Source organism: Heterodontus francisci, chromosome 17 (assembly GCF_036365525.1).
Source record: "Heterodontus francisci isolate sHetFra1 chromosome 17, sHetFra1.hap1, whole genome shotgun sequence".
Lineage (NCBI taxonomy): Eukaryota > Metazoa > Chordata > Chondrichthyes > Heterodontiformes > Heterodontidae > Heterodontus > Heterodontus francisci.
This window is the reverse complement of record NC_090387.1, coordinates 93,386,018-93,406,536: the sequence shown is the minus strand read 5'-3', so window position 1 is coordinate 93,406,536 and position 20,519 is coordinate 93,386,018.

Here is a 20,519-nt window from a genome sequence, read left to right as displayed (position 1 = left end):
AGCTCACATCCTGTACCCGCACTCACAGTGTCAACAGCAGAACAGCTCACATCTTGTACCCTCACTCACAGTGTCAATATCAGAACAGCTCACATCCTGTACCTGCAATCACAGTGTCAATATCAGAACAGCTCACAGACTGTGCTCACACTCACATTGTCAATATCAGAACAGCTCACATCCTGTGCTCACACTCACAGTGTCAATATCAGAACAGCTCACATCCTGTGCTCACACTCACAGTGTCAATATCAGAACAGCTCACATCCTGTACCCCGCACTCAGTGTCAATTTCAGAACAGCTCACATCCTGTGCTCACACTCACATTGTCAATATCAGAACAGCTCACATCCTGTAGCCCGCACTCACAGTGTCAATTTCAGAACAGCTCACATCATGTACCCCGCACTCACTGTGTCAATATCAGAACAGCTCACATCCTGTGCTCACACTCACAGTGTCAATTTCAGAACAGCTCACATCATGTACCCTGCTCTCACATTGTCAATAACAGAACAGCTCTCATCCTGCACCCGGCACTCGCATTGTCAATTTCAGAACAGCTCACATCATGTACCCCGCACTCACTGTGTCAATATCAGAACAGCTCACATCCTGTGCTCACACTCACAGTGTCAATATCAGAACAGCTCACATCCTGTGCTCACACTCACAGTGTCAATATCAGAACAGCTCACATCCTGTAGCCCGCACTCACTGTGTCAATATCAGAACAGCACACATCCTGTGCTCACACTCACAGTGTCAATATCAGAACAGCTCACATCCTGTGCTCACACTCACAGTGTCAATATCAGAATAGCTCACATCCTGTACCCCGCACTCAGTGTCAATTTCAGAACAGCTCACATCCTGTGCTCACACTCACATTGTCAATATCAGAACATCTCACATCCTGTGCTCACACTCGCATTGTCAATATCAGAACAGCTCACATCCTGCACCCGCACTCACAGTGTCAATATCAGAACAGCTCACATCCTGTACCCCGCACGCACATTGTCAATATCAGAACAGCTCACATCCTGTACCCTGCACTGACAGTGTCAATATCAGAACAGCTCACATCCTGTACCCCGCACTGACTGTGTCAATATCAGAACAGCTCACATCCTGCACCCGCACTCACAGTGTCAATATCAGAACAGCTCACATCCTGTACCCCGCATTCACATTGTCAATATCAGAACAGCTCACTATCTGTACCCCGCACTGACAGTGTCAATATCAGAACAGCTCACATCCTGTACCCCGCACGCACATTGTCAATATCAGAACAGCTCACATCCTGTACCCCGCACTGACAGTGTCAATATCAGAACAGCTCACATCCTGTACCCCGCACGCACATTGTCAATATCAGAACAGCTCACATCCTGTACCCCGCACTGACAGTGTCAATATCAGAACAGCTCACATCCTGTACCCCGCACTGACAGTGTCAATATCAGAACAGCTCACATCCTGTGCTCACACTCACATTGCCAATATCAGAACAGCTCACATCCTGTACCCCGCAATCACATTGTCAATATCAGAACAGCTCACATCCTGTACCCGCACTCACAGTGTCAATATCAGAACAGCTCACATCCTGTACACCGCAATCACATTGTCAATATCAGAACAGCTCACATCCTGTACCCGCACTCACAGTGTCAACAGCAGAACAGCTCACATCTTGTACCCTCACTCACAGTGTCAATATCAGAACAGCTCACATCCTGTACCTGCAATCACAGTGTCAATATCAGAACAGCTCACAGACTGTGCTCACACTCACATTGTCAATATCAGAACAGCTCACATCCTGTGCTCACACTCACAGTGTCAATATCAGAACAGCTCACATCCTGCGCTCACACTCACAGTGTCAATATCAGAACAGCTCACATCCTGTACCCCGCACTCAGTGTCAATTTCAGAACAGCTCACATCCTGTGCTCACACTCACATTGTCAATATCAGAACAGCTCACATCCTGTGCTCACACTCGCATTGTCAATATCAGAACAGCTCACATCCTGCACCCGCACTCACAGTGTCAATATCAGAACAGCTCACATCCTGTACCCCGCACGCACATTGTCAATATCAGAACAGCTCACATCCTGTACCCCGCACTGACAGTGTCAATATCAGAACAGTTCACATCCTGTACCCCGCACTGACTGTGTCAATATCAGAACAGCTCACATCCTGCACCCGCACTCACACTGTCAATATCAGAACAGCTCACATCCTGTACCCCGCACGCACATTGTCAATATCAGAACAGCTCACATCCTGTACCCCGCACTGACAGTGTCAATATCAGAACAGCTCACATCCTGTACCCCGCACGCACATTGTCAATATCAGAACAGCTCACATCCTGTACCCCGCACTGACAGTGTCAATATCAGAACAGCTCACATCCTGTACCCCGCACTGACAGTGTCAATATCAGAACAGCTCACATCCTGTGCTCACACTCACATTGCCAATATCAGAACAGCTCACATCCTGTACCCCGCAATCACATTGTCAATATCAGAACAGCTCACATCCTGTACCCGCACTCACAGTGTCAATATCAGAACAGCTCACATCCTGTACACCGCAATCACATTGTCAATATCAGAACAGCTCACATCCTGTACCCGCACTCACAGTGTCAACAGCAGAACAGCTCACATCTTGTACCCTCACTCACAGTGTCAATATCAGAACAGCTCACATCCTGTACCTGCAATCACAGTGTCAATATCAGAACAGCTCACAGACTGTGCTCACACTCACATTGTCAATATCAGAACAGCTCACATCCTGTGCTCACACTCACAGTGTCAATATCAGAACAGCTCACATCCTGTGCTCACACTCACAGTGTCAATATCAGAACAGCTCACATCCTGTACCCCGCACTCAGTGTCAATTTCAGAACAGCTCACATCCTGTGCTCACACTCACATTGTCAATATCAGAACAGCTCACATCCTGTGCTCACACTCGCATTGTCAATATCAGAACAGCTCACATCCTGCACCCGCACTCACAGTGTCAATATCAGAATAGCTCACATCCTGTACCCCGCACGCACATTGTCAATATCAGAACAGCTCACATCCTGTACCCCGCACTGACAGTGTCAATATCAGAACAGTTCACATCCTGTACCCCGCACTGACTGTGTCAATATCAGAACAGCTCACATCCTGCACCCGCACTCACAGTGTCAATATCAGAACAGCTCACATCCTGTACCCCGCACGCACATTGTCAATATCAGAACAGCTCACATCCTGTACCCCGCACTGACAGTGTCAATATCAGAACAGCTCACATCCTGTACCCCGCACGCACATTGTCAATATCAGAACAGCTCACATCCTGTACCCCGCACTGACAGTGTCAATATCAGAACAGCTCACATCCTGTACCCCGCACTGACAGTGTCAATATCAGAACAGCTCACATCCTGTGCTCACACTCACATTGCCAATATCAGAACAGCTCACATCCTGTACCCCGCAATCACATTGTCAATATCAGAACAGCTCACATCCTGTACCCGCACTCACAGTGTCAATATGAGAACAGCTCACATCCTGCACACCGCAATCACATTGTCAATATCAGAACAGCTCACATCCTGTACCCGCACTCACAGTGTCAACAGCAGAACAGCTCACATCTTGTACCCTCACTCACAGTGTCAATATCAGAACAGCTCACATCCTGTACCTGCAATCACAGTGTCAATATCAGAACAGCTCACAGACTGTGCTCACACTCACATTGTCAATATCAGAACAGCTCACATCCTGTGCTCACACTCACAGTGTCAATATCAGAACAGCTCACATCCTGTGCTCACACTCACAGTGTCAATATCAGAACAGCTCACATCCTGTACCCCGCACTCAGTGTCAATTTCAGAACAGCTCACATCCTGTGCTCACACTCACATTGTCAATATCAGAACAGCTCACATCCTGTAGCCCGCACTCACAGTGTCAATTTCAGAACAGCTCACATCATGTACCCCGCACTCACTGTGTCAATATCAGAACAGCTCACATCCTGTGCTCACACTCACAGTGTCAATTTCAGAACAGCTCACATCATGTACCCTGCTCTCACATTGTCAATAACAGAACAGCTCTCATCCTGCACCCGGCACTCGCATTGTCAATTTCAGAACAGCTCACATCATGTACCCCGCACTCACTGTGTCAATATCAGAACAGCTCACATCCTGTGCTCACACTCACAGTGTCAATATCAGAACAGCTCACATCCTGTGCTCACACTCACAGTGTCAATATCAGAACAGCTCACATCCTGTAGCCCGCACTCACTGTGTCAATATCAGAACAGCACACATCCTGTGCTCACACTCACAGTGTCAATATCAGAACAGCTCACATCCTGTGCTCACACTCACAGTGTCAATATCAGAATAGCTCACATCCTGTACCCCGCACTCAGTGTCAATTTCAGAACAGCTCACATCCTGTGCTCACACTCACATTGTCAATATCAGAACATCTCACATCCTGTGCTCACACTCGCATTGTCAATATCAGAACAGCTCACATCCTGCACCCGCACTCACAGTGTCAATATCAGAACAGCTCACATCCTGTACCCCGCACGCACATTGTCAATATCAGAACAGCTCACATCCTGTACCCTGCACTGACAGTGTCAATATCAGAACAGCTCACATCCTGTACCCCGCACTGACTGTGTCAATATCAGAACAGCTCACATCCTGCACCCGCACTCACAGTGTCAATATCAGAACAGCTCACATCCTGTACCCCGCATTCACATTGTCAATATCAGAACAGCTCACATCCTGTACCCCGCACTGACAGTGTCAATATCAGAACAGCTCACATCCTGTACCCCGCACGCACATTGTCAATATCAGAACAGCTCACATCCTGTACCCCGCACTGACAGTGTCAATATCAGAACAGCTCACATCCTGTACCCCGCACGCACATTGTCAATATCAGAACAGCCAACATCCTGTACCCCGCACTGACAGTGTCAATATCAGAACAGCTCACATCCTGTACCCCGCACTGACAGTGTCAATATCAGAACAGCTCACATCCTGTGCTCACACTCACATTGCCAATATCAGAACAGCTCACATCCTGTACCCCGCAATCACATTGTCAATATCAGAACAGCTCACATCCTGTACCCGCACTCACAGTGTCAATATCAGAACAGCTCACATCCTGTACACCGCAATCACATTGTCAATATCAGAACAGCTCACATCCTGTACCCGCACTCACAGTGTCAACAGCAGAACAGCTCACATCTTGTACCCTCACTCACAGTGTCAATATCAGAACAGCTCACATCCTGTACCTGCAATCACAGTGTCAATATCAGAACAGCTCACAGACTGTGCTCACACTCACATTGTCAATATCAGAACAGCTCACATCCTGTGCTCACACTCACAGTGTCAATATCAGAACAGCTCACATCCTGCGCTCACACTCACAGTGTCAATATCAGAACAGCTCACATCCTGTACCCCGCACTCAGTGTCAATTTCAGAACAGCTCACATCCTGTGCTCACACTCACATTGTCAATATCAGAACAGCTCACATCCTGTGCTCACACTCGCATTGTCAATATCAGAACAGCTCACATCCTGCACCCGCACTCACAGTGTCAATATCAGAACAGCTCACATCCTGTACCCCGCACGCACATTGTCAATATCAGAACAGCTCACATCCTGTACCCCGCACTGACAGTGTCAATATCAGAACAGTTCACATCCTGTACCCCGCACTGACTGTGTCAATATCAGAACAGCTCACATCCTGCACCCGCACTCACAGTGTCAATATCAGAACAGCTCACATCCTGTACCCCGCACGCACATTGTCAATATCAGAACAGCTCACATCCTGTACCCCGCACTGACAGTGTCAATATCAGAACAGCTCACATCCTGTACCCCGCACGCACATTGTCAATATCAGAACAGCTCACATCCTGTACCCCGCACTGACAGTGTCAATATCAGAACAGCTCACATCCTGTACCCCGCACTGACAGTGTCAATATCAGAACAGCTCACATCCTGTGCTCACACTCACATTGCCAATATCAGAACAGCTCACATCCTGTACCCCGCAATCACATTGTCAATATCAGAACAGCTCACATCCTGTACCCGCACTCACAGTGTCAATATCAGAACAGCTCACATCCTGTACACCGCAATCACATTGTCAATATCAGAACAGCTCACATCCTGTACCCGCACTCACAGTGTCAACAGCAGAACAGCTCACATCTTGTACCCTCACTCACAGTGTCAATATCAGAACAGCTCACATCCTGTACCTGCAATCACAGTGTCAATATCAGAACAGCTCACAGACTGTGCTCACACTCACATTGTCAATATCAGAACAGCTCACATCCTGTGCTCACACTCACAGTGTCAATATCAGAACAGCTCACATCCTGTGCTCACACTCACAGTGTCAATATCAGAACAGCTCACATCCTGTACCCCGCACTCAGTGTCAATTTCAGAACAGCTCACATCCTGTGCTCACACTCACATTGTCAATATCAGAACAGCTCACATCCTGTGCTCACACTCGCATTGTCAATATCAGAACAGCTCACATCCTGCACCCGCACTCACAGTGTCAATATCAGAATAGCTCACATCCTGTACCCCGCACGCACATTGTCAATATCAGAACAGCTCACATCCTGTACCCCGCACTGACAGTGTCAATATCAGAACAGTTCACATCCTGTACCCCGCACTGACTGTGTCAATATCAGAACAGCTCACATCCTGCACCCGCACTCACAGTGTCAATATCAGAACAGCTCACATCCTGTACCCCGCACGCACATTGTCAATATCAGAACAGCTCACATCCTGTACCCCGCACTGACAGTGTCAATATCAGAACAGCTCACATCCTGTACCCCGCACGCACATTGTCAATATCAGAACAGCTCACATCCTGTACCCCGCACTGACAGTGTCAATATCAGAACAGCTCACATCCTGTACCCCGCACTGACAGTGTCAATATCAGAACAGCTCACATCCTGTGCTCACACTCACATTGCCAATATCAGAACAGCTCACATCCTGTACCCCGCAATCACATTGTCAATATCAGAACAGCTCACATCCTGTGCTCACACTCACAGTGTCAATATCAGAACAGCTCACATCCTGTGCTCACACTCACAGTGTCAATATCAGAACAGCTCACATCCTGTACCCCGCACTCAGTGTCAATTTCAGAACAGCTCACATCCTGTGCTCACACTCACATTGTCAATATCAGAACAGCTCACATCCTGTGCTCACACTCGCATTGTCAATATCAGAACAGCTCACATCCTGCACCCGCACTCACAGTGTCAATATCAGAATAGCTCACATCCTGTACCCCGCACGCACATTGTCAATATCAGAACAGCTCACATCCTGTACCCCGCACTGACAGTGTCAATATCAGAACAGTTCACATCCTGTACCCCGCACTGACTGTGTCAATATCAGAACAGCTCACATCCTGCACCCGCACTCACAGTGTCAATATCAGAACAGCTCACATCCTGTACCCCGCACGCACATTGTCAATATCAGAACAGCTCACATCCTGTACCCCGCACTGACAGTGTCAATATCAGAACAGCTCACATCCTGTACCCCGCACGCACATTGTCAATATCAGAACAGCTCACATCCTGTACCCCGCACTGACAGTGTCAATATCAGAACAGCTCACATCCTGTACCCCGCACTGACAGTGTCAATATCAGAACAGCTCACATCCTGTGCTCACACTCACATTGCCAATATCAGAACAGCTCACATCCTGTACCCCGCAATCACATTGTCAATATCAGAACAGCTCACATCCTGTACCCGCACTCACAGTGTCAATATGAGAACAGCTCACATCCTGCACACCGCAATCACATTGTCAATATCAGAACAGCTCACATCCTGTACCCGCACTCACAGTGTCAACAGCAGAACAGCTCACATCTTGTACCCTCACTCACAGTGTCAATATCAGAACAGCTCACATCCTGTACCTGCAATCACAGTGTCAATATCAGAACAGCTCACAGACTGTGCTCACACTCACATTGTCAATATCAGAACAGCTCACATCCTGTGCTCACACTCACAGTGTCAATATCAGAACAGCTCACATCCTGTGCTCACACTCACAGTGTCAATATCAGAACAGCTCACATCCTGTACCCCGCACTCAGTGTCAATTTCAGAACAGCTCACATCCTGTGCTCACACTCACAGTGTCAATATCAGAACAGCTCACATCCTGTACCTGCAATCACAGTGTCAATATCAGAACAGCTCACATCCTGTACCTGCAATCACAGTGTCAATATCAGAACAGCTCACATCCTGTGCTCACACTCACAGTGTCAATATCAGAACAGCTCACATCCTGTGCTCACACTCACAGTGTCAATATCAGAACAGCTCACATCCTGTGCTCACACTCACAGTGTCAATATCAGAACAGCTCACATCCTGTACCCCGCACTCAGTGTCAATTTCAGAACAGCTCACATCCTGTGCTCACACTCACATTGTCAATATCAGAACAGCTCACATCCTGTGCTCACACTCGCATTGTCAATATCAGAACAGCTCACATCCTGCACCCGCACTCACAGTGTCAATATCAGAATAGCTCACATCCTGTACCCCGCACGCACATTGTCAATATCAGAACAGCTCACATCCTGTACCCCGCACTGACAGTGTCAATATCAGAACAGTTCACATCCTGTACCCCGCACTGACTGTGTCAATATCAGAACAGCTCACATCCTGCACCCGCACTCACAGTGTCAATATCAGAACAGCTCACATCCTGTACCCCGCACGCACATTGTCAATATCAGAACAGCTCACATCCTGTACCCCGCACTGACAGTGTCAATATCAGAACAGCTCACATCCTGTACCCCGCACGCACATTGTCAATATCAGAACAGCTCACATCCTGTACCCCGCACTGACAGTGTCAATATCAGAACAGCTCACATCCTGTACCCCGCACTGACAGTGTCAATATCAGAACAGCTCACATCCTGTGCTCACACTCACATTGCCAATATCAGAACAGCTCACATCCTGTACCCCGCAATCACATTGTCAATATCAGAACAGCTCACATCCTGTACCCGCACTCACAGTGTCAATATCAGAACAGCTCACATCCTGTACACCGCTCTCACAATGTCAATATCAGAACAGCTCACGTCCTGTACCCCGCAATCACATTGCCAATATCAGAACAGCTCACATCCTGTACCCGCACTCACAGTGTCAACAGCAGAACAGCTCACATCTTGTACCCTCACTCACAGTGTCAATATCAGAACAGCTCACATCCTGTACCTGCAATCACAGTGTCAATATCAGAACAGCTCACAGACTGTGCTCACACTCACATTGTCAATATCAGAACAGCTCACATCCTGTGCTCACACTCACAGTGTCAATATCAGAACAGCTCACATCCTGTGCTCACACTCACAGTGTCAATATCAGAACAGCTCACATCCTGTACCATGCACTCAGTGTCAATATCAGAACAGCTCACATCCTGTGCCCACACTCACATTGTCAATATCAGAACAGCTCACATCCTGTACCATGCACTCACAGTGTCAATATCAGAACAGCTCACATCCTGTACCAGGCACTCAGTGTCAATATCAGAACAGCTCACATCCTGTACCCCGCACTCAGTGTCAATATCAGAACAGCTCACATCGTGTACCCCGCACTCACTTTGTCAATATCAGAACAGCTCACATCCTGTTGCCCCCTCTCACATTGTCAATATCAGATCAGCTCACATCCTGTACCCGCACTCACATTGTCAATATCAGAACAGCACACATCCTGTCGCCCACAATCACAGTGTCAATATCAGAACAGCTCACATCCTGTACCCCGCACTGACAGTGTCAATATCAGAACAGCTCACATCCTGTGCTCACACTCACATTGTCAATATCAGAACAGCTCACATCCTGTACCCCGCACTGACAGTGTCAATATCAGAACAGCTCACATCCTGTGCCCACACTCACATTGTCAATATCAGAACAGCTCACATCCTGTACCATGCACTCACAGTGTCAATATCAGAACAGCTCACATCCTGTACCAGGCACTCAGTGTCAATATCAGAACAGCTCACATCCTGTACCCCGCACTCAGTGTCAATATCAGAACAGCTCACATCGTGTACCCCGCACTCACTTTGTCAATATCAGAACAGCTCACATCCTGTTGCCCCCTCTCACATTGTCAATATCAGATCAGCTCACATCCTGTACCCGCACTCACATTGTCAATATCAGAACAGCACACATCCTGTCGCCCACAATCACAGTGTCAATATCAGAACAGCTCACATCCTGTACCCCGCACTGACAGTGTCAATATCAGAACAGCTCACATCCTGTGCTCACACTCACATTGTCAATATCAGAACAGCTCACATCCTGTACCCCGCACTGACAGTGTCAATATCAGAACAGCTCACATCCTGTGCTCACACTCACAGTGTCAATATCAGAACAGCTCACATCCTGTGCTCACACTCGCATTGTCAAGATCAGAACAGCTCACATCCTGTCACCACACACACAGTGTCAATCGCAGAAGACCTCACATCCTGTAGCCACACTCACATTGTCAATATCAGAACAGCTCACATCCTGTACCCCGCACTCACATCCTGTACCCCGCACTTACAGTGTCAATATCAGAACAGCTCACAAAGTGTGCTCACACTCACAGTGTCAATATCAGAACAGCTCACATCCTGTACCCCGCACTCAGTGTCAATTTCAGAACAGCTCACATCCTGTGCTCACACTCACATTGTCAATATCAGAACAGCTCACATCCTGTGCTCACACTCGCATTGTCAATATCAGAACAGCTCACATCCTGCACCCGCACTCACAGTGTCAATATCAGAACAGCTCACATCCTGTACCCCGCACGCACATTGTCAATATCAGAACAGCTCACAGACTGTGCTCACACTCACATTGTCAATATCAGAACAGCTCACATCCAGTGCTCACACTCACAGTGTCAATATCAGAACAGCTCACATCCTGTACCATGCACTCAGTGTCAATATCAGAACAGCTCACATCCTGTGCCCACACTCACATTGTCAATATCAGAACAGCTCACATCCTGTACCATGCACTCACAGTGTCAATATCAGAACAGCTCACATCCTGTACCAGGCACTCAGTGTCAATATCAGAACAGCTCACATCGTGTACCCCGCACTCAGTGTCAATATCAGAACAGCTCACATCGTGTACCCCGCACTCACTTTGTCAACATCAGAACAGCTCACATCCTGTACCCCGCACTCAGTGTCAATATCAGAACAGCTCACATCGTGTACCCCGCACTCACTTTGTCAATATCAGAACAGCTCACATCCTGTAGCCCCCTCTCACATTGTCAATATCAGAACAGCTCACATCCTGTACCCGCACTCACATTGTCAATATCAGAACAGCACACATCCTGTCGCCCGCAATCACAGTGTCAATATCAGAACAGCTCACATCCTGTACCCCGCACTGACAGTGTCAATATCAGAACAGCTCACATCCTGTGCTCACACTCACAGTGTCAATATCAGAACAGCTCACATCCTGTGCTCACACTCGCATTGTCAAGATCAGAACAGCTCACATCCTGTAACCACACGCACAGTGTCAATCGCAGAAGACCGCACATCCTGTAGCCGCACTCACATTGTCAATATCAGAACAGCTCACATCCTGTAGCCGCACTCACATTGTCAATTTCAGAACAGCTCACATCCTGTACCCCGCACGGACAGTGTCAATATCAGAACAGCTCACATCCTGTACCCCGCACTGACAGTGTCAATTTCAGAACAGCTCACATCCTGTGCTCACACTCACATTGTCAATATCAGAACAGCTCACATCCGGTACCCCGCTCTCACAATGTCAATATCAGAACAGCTCACATCCTGTAGCCGCACTCACAGTGTCAATTTCAGAACAGCTCACATCCTGTACCCCGCACTGACAGTGTCAATATCAGAACAGCTCACATCCTGTCCCCCGCACTGACAGTGTCAATATCAGAACAGCTCACATCCTGTGCTCACACTCACAGTGTCAATATCAGAACAGCTCACATCCTGTACCCCGCACTGACAGTGTCAATATCAGACAGCTCACATCCTGTGCTCACACTCACTTTGTCAATATCAGAACAGCTCACATCCCGTACCCCGCACACACTGTGTCAATATCAGAACAGCTCACATCCTGTGCTCACACTCGCATTGTCAAGATCAGAACAGCTCACATCCTGTAACCACACGCACAGTGGCAATCGCAGAAGACCGCACATCCTGTAGCCGCACTCACATTGTCAATATTACAACAGCTCACATCCTGTAGCCGCACTCACATTGTCAATTTCAGAACAGCTCACATCCTGTACCCCGCACTGACAGTGTCAATATCAGAACAGCTCACATCCTGTACCCCGCACTGACAGTGTCAATATCAGAACAGCTCACATCCTGTGCTCACACTCACATTGTCAATATCAGAACAGCTCACATCCGGTACCCCGCTCTCACAATGTCAATATCAGAACAGCTCACATCCTGTGCTCACACTCACATTGTCAATATCAGAACAGCTCTCATCCTGTACCCCGCACTGACAGTGTCAATATCAGAACAGCTCACATCCTGTGCTCACACTCACATTTTCAATATCAGAACAGCACATATCCTGTGCTCACACTCACAGTGTCAATATCAGAACAGCTCACATCCTGTACCCCGCACTCAGTGTCAATATCAGAACAGCTCACATGCTGTACCCCGCACTCACTGTGTCAATATCAGAACAGCTCACATCCTGTACCCCGCACTCACTGTGTCAATATCAGAACAGCTCACATCCTGAAGCCCCCACTCAGTGTCAATATCAGAACAGCTCACATCCTGAAGCCCCCAATAACAGTGTCAATATCAGAACAGCTCACATCCTGTACCCCGCACTCACAGTGACAATATCAGAACAGCTCACATCCTGTACCCGCACTCACATTGTCAATATCAGAACAGCTCACATCCTGTGCTCACACTCACATTGTCAAGATCAGAACAGCTCACATCCTGTAACCACACGCACAGTGTCAATTGCAGAACACCTCACATCCTGTAGCCGCACTCACATTGTCAATATCAGAACAGCTCACATCCTGTACCCCGCACTCAGTGTCAATATCAGAACAGCTCACATCTTGTACCCTCACTCACAGTGTCAATATCAGAACAGCTCACATCCTGTACCCGCACTCACAGTGTCAATAGCAGAACAGCTCACATCCTGTACCCCGCACTGACTGTGACAATATCAGAACAGCTCACATCTTGTACCCTCACTCACAGTGTCAATATCAGAACAGCTCACATCCTGTACCTGCAATCACAGTGTCAATATCAGAACAGCTCACAGACTGTGCTCACACTCACATTGTCAATATCAGAACAGCTCACATCCTGTGCTCACACTCACAGTGTCAATATCAGAACAGCTCACATCCTGTGCTCACACTCACAGTGTCAATATCAGAACAGCTCACATCCTGTACCATGCACTCAGTGTCAATATCAGAACAGCTCACATCCTGTGCTCACACTCACATTGTCAATATCAGAACAGCTCACATCCTGTACCATGCACTCACAGTGTCAATATCAGAACAGCTCACATCCTGTACCCCGCACTCAGTGTCAATATCAGAACAGCTCACATCGTGTACCCCGCACTCACTTTGTCAATATCAGAACAGCTCACATCCTGTACCCCGCACTCAGTGTCAATATCAGAACAGCTCACATCCTGTGCTCACACTCACATTGTCAATATCAGAACAGCTCACATCCGGTACACCGCTCTCACAATGTCAATATCAGAACAGCTCACATCTTGTACCCTCACTCACAGTGTCAATATCAGAACAGCTCACATCCTGTACCCGCACTCACAGTGTCAATAGCAGAACAGCTCACATCCTGTACCCCGCACTGACTGTGACAATATCAGAACAGCTCACATCTTGTACCCTCACTCACAGTGTCAATATCAGAACAGCTCACATCCTGTACCTGCAATCACAGTGTCAATATCAGAACAGCTCACAGACTGTGCTCACACTCACATTGTCAATATCAGAACAGCTCACATCCTGTGCTCACACTCACAGTGTCAATATCAGAACAGCTCACATCCTGTGCTCACACTCACAGTGTCAATATCAGAACAGCTCACATCCTGTACCATGCACTCAGTGTCAATATCAGAACAGCTCACATCCTGTGCTCACACTCACATTGTCAATATCAGAACAGCTCACATCCTGTACCATGCACTCACAGTGTCAATATCAGAACAGCTCACATCCTGTACCCCGCACTCAGTGTCAATATCAGAACAGCTCACATCGTGTACCCCGCACTCACTTTGTCAATATCAGAACAGCTCACATCCTGTACCCCGCACTCAGTGTCAATATCAGAACAGCTCACATCGTGTACCCCGCACTCACTTTGTCAATATCAGAACAGCTCACATCCTGTAGCCCCCACTCACATTGTCAATATCGGAACAGCTCACATCCTGTACCCGCACTCACATTGTCAATATCAGAACAGCTCACATCCTGTCGCCCGCAATCACAGTGTCAATATCAGAACAGCTCACATCCTGTCGCCCGCAATCACAGTGTCAATATCAGAACAGCTCACATCCTGTAGCCCCCACTCACATTGTCAATATCAGAACAGCTCACATCCTGTACCCGCACTCACATTGTCAATATCAGAACAGCTCACATCCTGTCGCCCGCAATCACAGTGTCAATATCAGAACAGCTCACATCCTGCACCCTGCTCTCACATTGTCAATATCAGAACAGCTCTCATCCTGCACCCGGCACTCGCATTCTCAATATCAGAACAGCTCACATCCTGTACCCCGCACGCACATTGTCAATATCAGAACAGCTCACATCCTGTACCCCGCACTCAGTGTCAATTTCAGAACAGCTCACATCCTGTGCTCACACTCACATTGTCAATATCAGAACAGCTCACATCCTGTGCTCACACTCGCATTGTCAAGATCAGAACAGCTCACATCCTGTAACCACACGCACAGTGTCAATCGCAGAAGTCGGCACATCCTGTAGCCGCACTCACATTGTCAATATCAGAACAGCTCACATCCTGTAGCCGCACTCACATTGTCAATTTCAGAACAGCTCACATCCTGTACCCCGCACTGACAGTGTCAATATCAGAACAGCTCACATCCTGTACCCCGCACTGACAGTGTCAATTTCAGAACAGCTCACATCCTGTGCTCACACTCACATTGTCAATATCAGAACAGCTCACATCCGGTACCCCGCTCTCACAATGTCAATATCAGAACAGCTCACATCCTGTAGCCGCACTCACAGTGTCAATTTCAGAACAGCTCACATCCTGTACCCCGCACTGACAGTGTCAATATCAGAACAGCTCACATCCTGTCCCCCGCACTGACAGTGTCAATATCAGAACAGCTCACATCCTGTGCTCACACTCACAGTGTCAATATCAGAACAGCTCACATCCTGTACCCCGCACTGACAGTGTCAATATCAGAACAGCTCACATCCTGTGCTCACACTCACATTGTCAATATCAGAACAGCTCACATCCTGTACCCCGCACTGACAGTGTCAATATCAGAACAGCTCACATCCTGTGCTCACACTCACTTTGTCAATATCAGAACAGCTCACATCCCGTACCCCGCATACACTGTGTCAATATCAGAACAGCTCACATCCTGTGCTCACACTCGCATTGTCAAGATCAGAACAGCTCACATCCTGTAACCACACGCACAGTGGCAATCGCAGAAGACCGCACATCCTGTAGCCGCACTCACATTGTCAATATTACAACAGCTCACATCCTGTAGCCGCACTCACATTGTCAATTTCAGAACAGCTCACATCCTGTACCCCGCACTGACAGTGTCAATATCAGAACAGCTCACATCCTGTACCCCGCTCTCACAATGTCAATATCAGAACAGCTCACATCCTGTGCTCACACTCACATTGTCAATATCAGAACAGCTCACATCCTGTACCCCGCACTGACAGTGTCAATATCAGAACAGCTCACATCCTGTGCTCACACTCACATTTTCAATATCAGAACAGCACATATCCTGTGCTCACACTCACAGTGTCAATATCAGAACAGCTCACATCCTGTACCCCGCACTCAGTGTCAATATCAGAACAGCTCACATGCTGTACCCCGCACTCACTGTGTCAATATCAGAACAGCTCACATCCTGTACCCCGCACTCACTGTGTCAATATCAGAACAGCTCACATCCTGAAGCCCCCACTCAGTGTCAATATCAGAACAGCTCACATCCTGAAGCCCCCAATAACAGTGTCAATATCAGAACAGCTCACATCCTGTACCCCGCACTCACAGTGACAATATCAGAACAGCTCACATCCTGTACCCGCACTCACATTGTCAATATCAGAACAGCTCACATACTGTGCTCACACTCACATTGTCAAGATCAGAACAGCTCACATCCTGTAACCACACGCACAGTGTCAATTGCAGAACACCTCACATCCTGTAGCCGCACTCACATTGTCAATATCAGAACAGCTCACATCCTGTACCCCGCACTCAGTGTCAATATCAGAACAGCTCACATCCTGTAACCCGCACTCACAGTGTCAATATCAGAACAGCTCACATTCTGTACCCCGCACTGACAGTGTCAATATCAGAACAGCTCACATCCTGTACCCAGAACTCAGTGTCAATATCAGAACAGCTCACATCCTGTGCTCACACTCACATTGTCAATATCAGAACAGCTCACATCCGGTACACCGCTCTCACAATGTCAATATCAGAACAGCTCACATCTTGTACCCTCACTCACAGTGTCAATATCAGAACAGCTCACATCCTGTACCCGCACTCACAGTGTCAATAGCAGAACAGCTCACATCCTGTACCCCGCACTGACTGTGACAATATCAGAACAGCTCACATCTTGTACCCTCACTCACAGTGTCAATATCAGAACAGCTCACATCCTGTACCTGCAATCACAGTGTCAATATCAGAACAGCTCACAGACTGTGCTCACACTCACATTGTCAATATCAGAACAGCTCACATCCTGTGCTCACACTCACAGTGTCAATATCAGAACAGCTCACATCCTGTGCTCACACTCACAGTGTCAATATCAGAACAGCTCACATCCTGTACCATGCACTCAGTGTCAATATCAGAACAGCTCACATCCTGTGCTCACACTCACATTGTCAATATCAGAACAGCTCACATCCTGTACCATGCACTCACAGTGTCAATATCAGAACAGCTCACATCCTGTACCCCGCACTCAGTGTCAATATCAGAACAGCTCACATCGTGTACCCCGCACTCACTTTGTCAATATCAGAACAGCTCACATCCTGTACCCCGCACTCAGTGTCAATATCAGAACAGCTCACATCGTGTACCCCGCACTCACTTTGTCAATATCAGAACAGCTCACATCCTGTAGCCCCCACTCACATTGTCAATATCGGAACAGCTCACATCCTGTACCCGCACTCACATTGTCAATATCAGAACAGCTCACATCCTGTCGCCCGCAATCACAGTGTCAATATCAGAACAGCTCACATCCTGTCGCCCGCAATCACAGTGTCAATATCAGAACAGCTCACATCCTGTAGCCCCCACTCACATTGTCAATATCAGAACAGCTCACATCCTGTACCCGCACTCACATTGTCAATATCAGAACAGCTCACATCCTGTCGCCCGCAATCACAGTGTCAATATCAGAACAGCTCACATCCTGCACCCTGCTCTCACATTGTCAATATCAGAACAGCTCTCATCCTGCACCCGGCACTCGCATTCTCAATATCAGAACAGCTCACATACTGTACCCCGCACGCACATTGTCAATATCAGAACAGCTCACATCCTGTACCCCGCACTCAGTGTCAATTTCAGAACAGCTCACATCCTGTGCTCACACTCACATTGTCAATATCAGAACAGCTCACATCCTGTGCTCACACTCGCATTGTCAATATCAGAACAGCTCACATCCTGCACCCGCACTCACAGTGTCAATATCAGAACAGCTCACATCCTGTACCCCGCACGCACATTGTCAATATCAGAACAGCTCACATCCTGTACCCCGCACTGACAGTGTCAATATCAGAACAGCTCACATCCTGTACCCCGCACTGACAGTGTCAATATCAGAACAGCTCACATCCTGCACCCGCACTCACAGTGTCAATATCAGAACAGCTCACATCCTGTACCCCGCACGCACATTGTCAATATCAGAACAGCTCACATCCTGTACCCCGCATTGACAGTGTCAATATCAGAACAGCTCACATCCTGTACCCCGCACGCACATTGTCAATATCAGAACAGTTCACATCCTGTACCCCGCACTGACAGTGTCAATATCAGAACAACTCACATCCTGTGCTCACACTCACATTGCCAATATCAGAACAGCTCACATCCTGTACCCCGCAATCACATTGTCAATACCAGAACAGCTCACATCCTGTACGCGCACTCACAGTGTCAATATCAGAACAGCTCACATCCTGTACACCGCTCTCACAATGTCAATATCAGAACAGCTCACGTCCTGTACCCCGCAATCACATTGTCAATATCAGAACAGCTCACATACTGTACCCGCACTCACAGTGTCAACAGCAGAACAGCTCACATCTTGTACCCTCACTCACAGTGTCAATATCAGAACAGCTCACATCCTGTACCTGCAATCACAGTGTCAATATCAGAACAGCTCACAGACTGTGCTCACACTCACATTGTCAATATCAGAACAGCTCACATCCTGTGCTCACACTCACATTGTCAATATCAGAACAGCTCACATCCTGTACCAGGCACTCAGTGTCAATATCAGAACAGCTCACATCGTGTACCCCGCACTCAGTGTCAATATCAGAACAGCTCACATCGTGTACCCCGCACTCACTTTGTCAATATCAGAACAGCTCACATCCTGTACCCCGCACTCAGTGTCAATATCAGAACAGCTCACATCGTGTACCCCGCACTCACTTTGTCAATATCAGAACAGCTCACATCCTGTAGCCCCCTCTCACATTGTCAATATCAGAACAGCTCACATCCTGTAACCCGCACTCACAGTGTCAATATCAGAACAGCTCACATTCTGTACCCCGCACTGACAGTGTCAATATCAGAACAGCTCACATCCTGTACCCAGAACTCAGTGTCAATATCAGAACAGCTCACATCCTGTGCTCACACTCACATTGTCAATATCAGAACAGCTCACATCCGGTACACCGCTCTCACAATGTCAATATCAGAACAGCTCACATCTTGTACCCTCACTCACAGTGTCAATATCAGAACAGCTCACATCCTGTACCCGCACTCACAGTGTCAATAGCAGAACAGCTCACATCCTGTACCCCGCACTGACTGTGACAATATCAGAACAGCTCACATCTTGTACCCTCACTCACAGTGTCAATATCAGAACAGCTCACATCCTGTACCTGCAATCACAGTGTCAATATCAGAACAGCTCACAGACTGTGCTCACACTCACATTGTCAATATCAGAACAGCTCACATCCTGTGCTCACACTCACAGTGTCAATATCAGAACAGCTCACATCCTGTGCTCACACTCACAGTGTCAATATCAGAACAGCTCACATCCTGTACCATGCACTCAGTGTCAATATCAGAACAGCTCACATCCTGTGCTCACACTCACATTGTCAATATCAGAACAGCTCACATCCTGTACCATGCACTCACAGTGTCAATATCAGAACAGCTCACATCCTGTACCCCGCACTCAGTGTCAATATCAGAACAGCTCACATCGTGTACCCCGCACTCACTTTGTCAATATCAGAACAGCTCACATCCTGTACCCCGCACTCAGTGTCAATATCAGAACAGCTCACATCGTGTACCCCGCACTCACTTTGTCAATATCAGAACAGCTCACATCCTGTAGCCCCCACTCACATTGTCAATATCGGAACAGCTCACATCCTGTATCCGCACTCACATTGTCAATATCAGAACAGCTCACATCCTGTCGCCCGCAATCACAGTGTCAATATCAGAACAGCTCACATCCTGTCGCCCGCAATCACAGTGTCAATATCAGAACAGCTCACATCCTGTAGCCCCCACTCACATTGTCAATATCAGAACAGCTCA